This window comes from Lynx rufus, unplaced genomic scaffold (assembly GCF_022079265.1).
Source record: "Lynx rufus isolate CCGP_SWC_20201006 ecotype Redwood Valley unplaced genomic scaffold, mLynRuf1.p SCAF_7, whole genome shotgun sequence".
In the NCBI taxonomy this organism is placed as follows: domain Eukaryota; kingdom Metazoa; phylum Chordata; class Mammalia; order Carnivora; family Felidae; genus Lynx; species Lynx rufus.
This window is the reverse complement of record NW_025814889.1, coordinates 115,066,720-115,075,455: the sequence shown is the minus strand read 5'-3', so window position 1 is coordinate 115,075,455 and position 8,736 is coordinate 115,066,720. Positions and strand designations below refer to the sequence as shown.

The following is an 8,736-nucleotide window of genomic DNA, read 5'->3' as shown; positions in this document are numbered from 1 at the left end:
ACACAGAATCAGAAGCAGGCTCCAGGCTCTGAGCCATCAGCCCAGAGCCTGACGCGGGGCTCGAACTCACGGACCACGAGATTGTGACCTGAGCTGAAGTCGGACGCTCAACCGACTGAGCCACCCAGGCGCCCCCCGATAATTTCTTAAAACAACCCCATTTGAGACAAAAACAAAAGCAGTTCCTCCTTCATTTCTCCCCATCTCTGAGAAATGTCATTTCTAATCTTCCGTTGCTCTGGCTAAAAGCCTTAAAATCATCCTTGCCTGCTCTCTGTCACACGCCCCACATCCCACGTGTTGGCCAATCCTTTGACTCTGATTTCACAACAAACCCAGAAGTAAAGCCCTTGCCACATTTTCACCACACACCAGTCCAAGCCAGGCTTCCCAGTCTCTGCCTGGCCTGCTGCTGCAGCCTCTACCTGGTACCTTTGTCCCTCTGACAGACTCTTCCTGACAGAGCAACGACAGTGACCCTGTTTAAGGATCTGCTCCAGTCCAAATGGCTGCATCACACAAGAGTGAAAGACAAAATCGCAGTAGCTTCTCGGTTCTATTTATCTCCCTGATCTCATCCCCTCCTGCTCTGTCCCTTGATCATTCCGCTCAAGGCACATTGGACTCCTTGTCTTTTCCAACACCTACTGCCCTTACTCCTTCCTCAGCACCTTCTCCTCGACCCACCAGGCTCCTCCTTCAGATATCTGCGTGGTTTATTCCCTTACTTCCACGGACCTTTATTCAGTGCCACCGGCTCAGTGAGACCTTGCCTGACCACCGTATTCAGATTCAACCCACCTCCACACGCAGTTCTCTCTCTTCCCTGCTCTGGTTTTCTCCTTAACACTGATCGCTATCTAACCTAGTTATATTTTATTTATTGGTCTGGTTTCCCGTATTTCTCCTTCACTAGAATGTAAGTTCCATGAGGCCATGTACTCGTGTTTGCATTCTTCACAGCTACATCTCAACACCTCCGATAGTCCCCCGCATGTAGCCGGCATTCCCCGCACGTGTTGAATGAGTCAGTGGATGGATGGGTGGTCCGTTAGCAGTGTGGCTTTAAGGTTAAACTTCCCAGGCATGAATCCTCACTCTGCCACCACTTGCTACATGAGTGATCTCTGGCAAATTATTTATCCTCTTACAGAGATAATACTGGAACTTACCTTAGAGAGCGGTGGGGAGAACTAAGTGAGATCATCATATCTCATATCTATATCCCTGTATCTCTCTAACGCTGTATCTCATATCTGTTCTGTTCAGCGGGGCAGGTGCATGGCTGCGATGCTGAACTGTCATTCTGCTTGACGGGGGAAGGGAGAAGTTTCTTCTGTGGCCTGCATTGAGGAATTGCCAAGGCCTGAAAATCTCTCTGTGCCAAAGTCAAACTGGATGCTCTTGATTTGCGATGCAGATGTTCTAATACTGGAGTTGACAAGGGCTCCACACTAAGTTGTTGTTGCTGTTGTTGTTGTTTTTGTTTTGCCTATTTGCAGACACGATCCCCCCTCCAGCCCCCGCTTCTGAGATGATGAGCAGTGATGACCATGTGAGCCAAATTTTCTACCATCTAGAAGGAGCCCTTCAAAGAAGGGAAGCAACAGAGAATGCAGAGCTCAGGCTAGAGTGGGAGGAAGAGGTCTCTGAGCGCTTGAATCCAGTTCGCCTGAGGCCACACCACCCTTGGGCTCAGATACAGGAGCCAACACGTTAATTTTTCCTCCTTAGTTTGACTTGGGTCCTGTAACTTGTCATCAGAGACACTCTCTTGGGGTGTAGGGAGTTGGGTAGGAAAGACTCCATGCGAGGGAGTGGAATAGAGAATTGAAAAGATACAGGACAGAACTATCTTCTGTATGATGAGCGTCTCTTACTTCTCCCCTGGTGCTACTCAATACCAATTCCCTTTTACAAGGTCCTGCTTGCTCCACCCCATGATGGAGCCTACTCCTTGGTGTCCTGGCCGGCTTCAGCGCTCTGGGTCAGGGATTCCAGGAGGGAGAAGCTGGGCAGATGGCTTTCCCCTAGACTTCTGGGCCCCAGGAGCATGCGAGATGGACATGCCCTTGGTCTTTCAAGTCACAGAAGCTGAGGGGAGTCATATTCTAGGATAGTAGTTGTTAATCTAAAATCACAGATCTCTCAGAAATTCTGGTAAAATCTATAGACTGGAGTCCACAAACCACCTGCCTGTGGGCCATATTTGATCCCTCGGAGTGTCACGGTTGGTGTGCCAAGATTCTCTCTAAAACCATGTGAATCAAATTAAAATTCTAGAGATTTCACCCCAAAGCGATCCAGAATTCTGCTTTCTCTTAACCAACCTGAAGCTCTGTCAACACTGGATCCCATTCCCTCAAGGCAGAGATCAGCTGAAGCAGAGTGGTGGCTGCCTCTGTGGAAGGCACATTCACCACAGTCCTCACCATCCCCCGGCCTCCCCAGCTCTGAACATGACTTGCCATTTGTCATCACACCTGCAGTGTTTTTCTTACGGTGGTGAGATGTTTCTCTGGACCCCAGTCTCTACCAGAAGCAGGGAAATAAAAGATCGAAAAGACCAGATATTTCCAGACAACTGGGAGAGAACTTCTTTCTCTATAAAAGTGAAACATATTCCTCTGTGTATCATAAGCAAACAAAGTGTGGCTAGATTCTCATACCTGACCTGTTTCATTCTTCTATGTTCCTACACGGCCCAGGCATGTGTGGACAGCCTCCATCTAAGACAGTCTCTGCAGAAATATCTTCTGGAAGCACAGATTTGGGGGATCAGTTGACAACCTGAAGCCCAACTATGAATCCTGAGGGGCCTCTTGACCTGAGGCAAGAACCGTGTCCTGAGGTGGAGAACCTCCAAGGAAGTGCTTCTCTAGAGATGAGAGTACGAGGGATAAAAGCCATCTGCCCAGCTTCTCCCTCCTGGAATCCCTGACCCAGAGCGCTGAAGCCGGCCAGGACACCAAGGAGTAGGCTCCATCATGGGGTGGAGCAAGCAGGACCTTGTAAAAGGGAATTGGTATTGAGTAGCACCAGGGGAGAAGTAAGAGATGCTCATCATACAGAAGATAGTTCTGTATGGGTCTTTCTGTATTGAATTGGTTGTATAGTCAGAGGATCACCAATCATAAGACTTTGGTGCTCGAAAGGACATCGTTTCGCTGGTGCAGAATAATTTTCCTTGTCCTCTTTCTTCTCCCTCACGATGTTCTAATCCTCTTGCCTCATTTCTCAAACATACAAGCCTGCCTCAAGGCCTTTGCACTTGCTCTTTGCCCCATATTCTCATGGCATCACTCCCTCACTTTGTTTGGGTCCTTGCTCAGAGAGGCCTCCCGTTTCTTATCAACGATGATTTCTTTCTCCTGCTTTATTTTTCATCTCAGCAGCTACTATTACCTGACATTATAATGGCTTTTATTTGTCATTTGTTTAATGTCTCTCTCTCATTGAAACATAAGCAGAGATTTTGTATGTTATAATCACTACTCTATCCCCAATGCCTAAAGAAGCTCCTGGCCCATAGTAGATACCCAGTATAAAGTGAATGAATGAATGAATGAATGAATGAATTGAATGCATCCACAAGTAAGGAAACAAATGCGTTTACCACTTTTCTGCCCTGGATCCCTTGACTTTTCATCTTCCCCAGATGCTCACCTTAATCTATGGCTTAGCCTTCCGACTCTGGTCTGTTACCAAGAAGAAATTGGCTGTTTTAGAATTTCTTCTTAATCTCTGGAGCCTGACCTCACAACTATGGTACCTAGTAGACAGCATGTGAGAGACTCACCCCCCCAATAAATGTTCATGAGTATTTAAATGCTCTAGGCCTTGTAGACAAATATAATCCAGCCCACTCTTAAGAGGGTCTCAGTTAAGTGAGAGGGACATCACTGATGATGCTAACAAAGGGTTAAAAGTAATAGAGAAATGCAGACTGGTTTTGCAAACAGCTGGGGAGCACCCCTACAACCACCTTGGGAAGTCCAGAAAGGCTTCACAGGAGAGGGGACCTTGATCAAGCTCCTTAACTTCTTGAGATTCGTGTTTTCTCAAAACAAAAAAAAAAACTTGGATTTGATGAGCAGTTGTGTTTCCTTCTCATTCAAATCACCTTCCAAGCCCCACTCCACAACCTCCCAAAGAGCAACTGATGATGTTTTTATACATAAGCCTGGGCAGCTTCTAGGTATGTTTGATTTTCCAGAGAAGTTCACAAAGGTCAAGGCCTGGTGTGATGATGTGGTAAGCAGAGCAGTCAGAAGAAATACCTATTAGTAAATAACAAACAGCACTCCTGGCTTACTCATGGAATTCTGAGAAGCAGCAGTACCCAGTGAACCAGGCTAGAGATTGGCAGTCATGGGTGAGACTAACTTTAACCTAAGGCATGTGGCAAGGCTACAAAAGGCAAGCTCTGAATAGCACAATTGCCATCTCCTTGAGCCATGGGACAACCTCCATACGCATTCCACATTGGAAGGCACGCTGGTCACATATACAGGCCTTTTCTGCTAACGTAGCATGTTAAAATTATAATGGTCGTGCCCTGACCTAATGGAAAGCAATATAATATCACCAGTTTGCCTGTATATAATGGCTTAAATCTCTTCACCAATGTATTATAACATATACCTGATCTTATTCACATAACACGTTGACAATAGTAGGAAAAAATGCCTAGTTTATGTGTAAATAAATTAAGCCGAAGTCAATTACGTAGGTTATTCTGTACTTGTAAACAAATTGTCCTTGGGAAAACAGTATAGAGTTTAATATGAACAAAGAAAACATTTTTAAGTGGAAAAGTAGCTTGGAGGGTAAGTTGCTTATTTTTTTCTTTTTTAATTTTAGAGAGAGAAATAGAACACGATCAGGGGAGAGGGGCAGAGAGAGAAAGAGAAAGAGAAAGAGAGAATATCAAGCAGGCTCTACACCCAGCACAGAACCTGAAGCGGGGCTCAATCCCACAACCCTGGGATCATGACCTGAGCTGAAATCAAGAGTTGGCTGCTCAACTAACTGAGTCACCCAGGGGCCTCAGGTAAGTTGCTTTTTAAATAGGTCATTCAAGTCACTAAAAGTACCTATCCCAACAAATGTGGCTGTAATATTTTCAAATGTTATTTACAACATTTGAACAAAAGCAAAGGATAGAAGTTGAAGGGAAAGGTTAGGTTCCTTTGTTTTGTTTTAAAATATTCCCAATCAAGAAATTGTTACATTTCAGTATGTGCCAACAATTCTAAAATAAACATAAAAGGAAAGTCTTATTTCTTATAAAATACATTGAAAAAAATCTCTTTAGAAATAACTCTGTGGACATCATGCTGGTAAGTCCTGCCATTTTTCCCTTTGGTTTTTCCAGTGTTGCAGAGATTTTATTTCAAGTTCTCCCCTCCCCCCCCCCTCTTTTATTCCTTCCCTCTTTTATTTTTTTAAATGTTTATTTATTTATTTCAAGGGAGAAAGAGAGGGCACGCACAGGAGGGGCAGAGAGAGGAGAGAGAGAGAGTCCCAAGCAGACTCCATGCTCTCAGTGCAGAGCCCGATGCGGGGCTTGAATTCATGACCTGAACTGAAATCAAGAGTTGGGCGCTTAACCCACTGAGCCACCAAGGCGCCCCACCCTTCCCATTTTTAACACCAATACTTAAAAGAGACAAATTTGCCTGGCAAAGTCATCAGGCAAATCCTTATCTTTCACCACATAGAATTTTTAGTCCAAAGTCTATCATGCCTTCTGTTTGCCACTATCACCTAGTTTCCCCCACAACCCCACCACATGCTCATTCTCTACCAGATTAATTATATTGTAATCTGTTGATTCCAGCCATTAAATGGACAAAAATAAAGATAGCATAGTAAATAAAGATGGTATGAATAAATAAATATCACTAATAGCAACTGGGAAATCAGAAAACAGTTATAATATGACAACGTCTCACGTAAAGATGACCACTACAAAAGAATAATACACCAAACACCAAACCCTACCCAAAAGAAATGGGTAATCTGTATAGCCCTATTGTTATAAAGAAATAGATTCCAGATTCAGAAAGCTTCACTGGTGAATTTTACCAAACACTTGAGAAATAACACCTATTCTTTGTTAAATTTTCCCCCCAAAATAAAAGTGGGAATATTTCACAACTCATTCTAGGAGGCCAGAATGTTCTAGATATAAAACAAAACAAAACAAAAAAACAGATACTACAGAAAAGAAAACTATAGACCAATATTTCTCAAAAGCACAATCACAAAATAATGGCAAATTGAATCCAGAAATACATAAAGAGGATGATATATGAATGACCCACTTGGATATATTCCAGGAAGGTGAGGTTGGTTCAACATTCACAGTCAGTCGGTAATTCACAATCTCAACAGACTAAAAGAGTAAAATCATGTCTTAATACATGTAAAAAAATCATTTATAAAATTCAACATTCATCCATCATAAAAAAAATTTCAGCAAACTAGGAATAGAAGGGAACTTCCTCAATCTGACAAACCTTACCTACAAAACAACAACAACAACAACAACAACAACAACAACAACCACAGCCAACATCATAGTAATGGTGAAAGATTGAAGGCTCCCCCACTAAGATTGGGAAGAAAGCAAGAATGTCCATTTTTACAACTTCTTTTCACCATTGTATTGGAGGTACTGGCCTGTGCCTTAAGACAAAAAAATAAATAAAAGTATATAGATCGTAAAGGAAGAAATAAAAATGTCTTTAGTTACAAACAGCATGATCTCTACATAGAAAATTGTAAGGAATCAAAAACAAAAACAGTTACTACAACAAATATGTGAGTTTAGCTAGGTTTCGGGATACAAGATCAATACAAAAAATAAGTTTTACTAATTACCAGTAACAAACTACTGGAAATTGAAAATGTTAGTAATACCACCTACAATAGATTTAAAAACATGAAATATTAATAAAGTTAATCAAATATGTGCAAGAGCTGTACATGTAAAAGAAAATTTTTGAGTGCTGAGAAAAGTTAAGGAAAATTAAATGAAGAGACAGACCATGCTCATGGATGGGAAGGTCAATATTGTTAAACAAAATCTCAACAGCCTTTCTCCTTGTGTTGTAAAAATCAACAAACTGATTCTAAAATGTATTTGGAACACATGCACAACCGTTTCCCCCAAACATGGAGCCTTGTAGTCCCGGTCTCACCTGATGAGGATGAGGGAGTGGTGGGTTCAGGTTGGGCTATTGGCTGTGCCCTTGCTCGCAGCCTGTCTGCATATCCCACCCCTCACCCGCCCCCTACCCCCACCCCCAGCTTTCTCCTGCTCTTTACTCCTGGAAGTTGTCAGGCAAATTTTTCACCTACAAGGGATTGCACATCTTCTACCAAGACTCTTCTGGTGTGGTTGGAAGTCCTGAGATAGTTGTGCTTTTACATGGCCTTCTAACATTCCAGCTATGATTAGTAGAGGATTTGGGAAACGCTAAGGTTTCATCAAGTGATTGCCCTTGATTTCGTGGGCTTTGGCTTCAGTAACAAATTGAGACCACATTACTATTCCATGTTTGAGCAGGCCAACATTGTGGAGGCACTTTTGTGGTACCTGGGGTTCCAGAACCACAGGATCAACCTTTTGTCTCATGATTATGGAGATATCGTTGCTCAGGAGCTGCTTTGTAGGTTCAGGCAGAATCGATCTGGTAGCCTTACCATAAGGAGTCTCTATCTGTCAAATGGAAGGTATATTTCCTGAGACTTACCGTCCTCTCCTTCTCCAAAAGTTTCTCAAAGATGGAGGCATGATGTCACCCATCCTCACACGATTGATGAACTTCTTTGTATTCTCTTGAGGTCTCATCCCAGTCTTTAGGCTGTACACCCGCCTCTCTAAGAGTGAGCCATGGGACATGTGGGCAGGGATCTGCCACAATGATGGAAGCTTAGTTATCGACAGTCTTTTACAGTACATCAACCTGAGGAAGACGTTTAGAAGATGCTGGATGGGAGCTCTGGCTTCTCTAACTGTCCCCATTCATTTTATCTATGGACCATTGGATCCCATAAATCCCTTATCCAGAGTTTTTGGAGCTGTACAGGAAAACACCACGATTCTGGAAAACAAATCGATTCTGGATGATTCTGGATGACCACGTTAGCCACTATCCACAGCTAGGGGATCCCCTGGGCTTCCTGACTGCCTGTATGGGCTTCCTCAACTCCTTCTGAACTGCAAAGAGTAGATTCCCTGTATTACCTCCCCTACTCCCTTACCTGCTGTGTATTCCACTTAGAAAGAAATGCCCAAAAGAAGTCTTGGCCACCAAACACTATTCTCTCACAAAAGTTCACCTGACTCACTGGTGATCAGCATATAGTAAAAAACCCACAGAAGCACCAGCTAAGGATGGCCCTAACAGTTCACCTCCCATTCTTCTAACATCTGAGCGAATATATGCACTTGCCTTTGCCTTTGCACTGTTAGGAAGTTCTGATGAGCACTACTGCTCACAAATACAGAAAGATAGGGAGACATTCTTAAAAGTCTTAACACTTCTGTGGACTTTTCTGAAATATTTAAAAATGCTAATTTCTGGCCCATCCTCGGTTGGAATCCTATGGTAAAGAATGAGGAGAGGCTGTCTCCTTACACGTCTTCGAATGGCTTTAAGGGCACATCCTTTTGTAACTTCTCTAAGCAACACAGCTTAGTGAGAGTAAGTCTCCCTTGTCATA

At 43.2% G+C, this 8,736-nt stretch overlaps 1 pseudogene; it reads left to right on the top strand.

The window, feature by feature from the left end:
- Positions 1-7,211: 7,211 nt before the first annotated feature.
- Positions 7,212-8,229, top strand: LOC124502701 (mesoderm-specific transcript homolog protein-like; annotated as a pseudogene).
- The last annotated feature ends 507 nt before the right edge of the window (positions 8,230-8,736 follow it).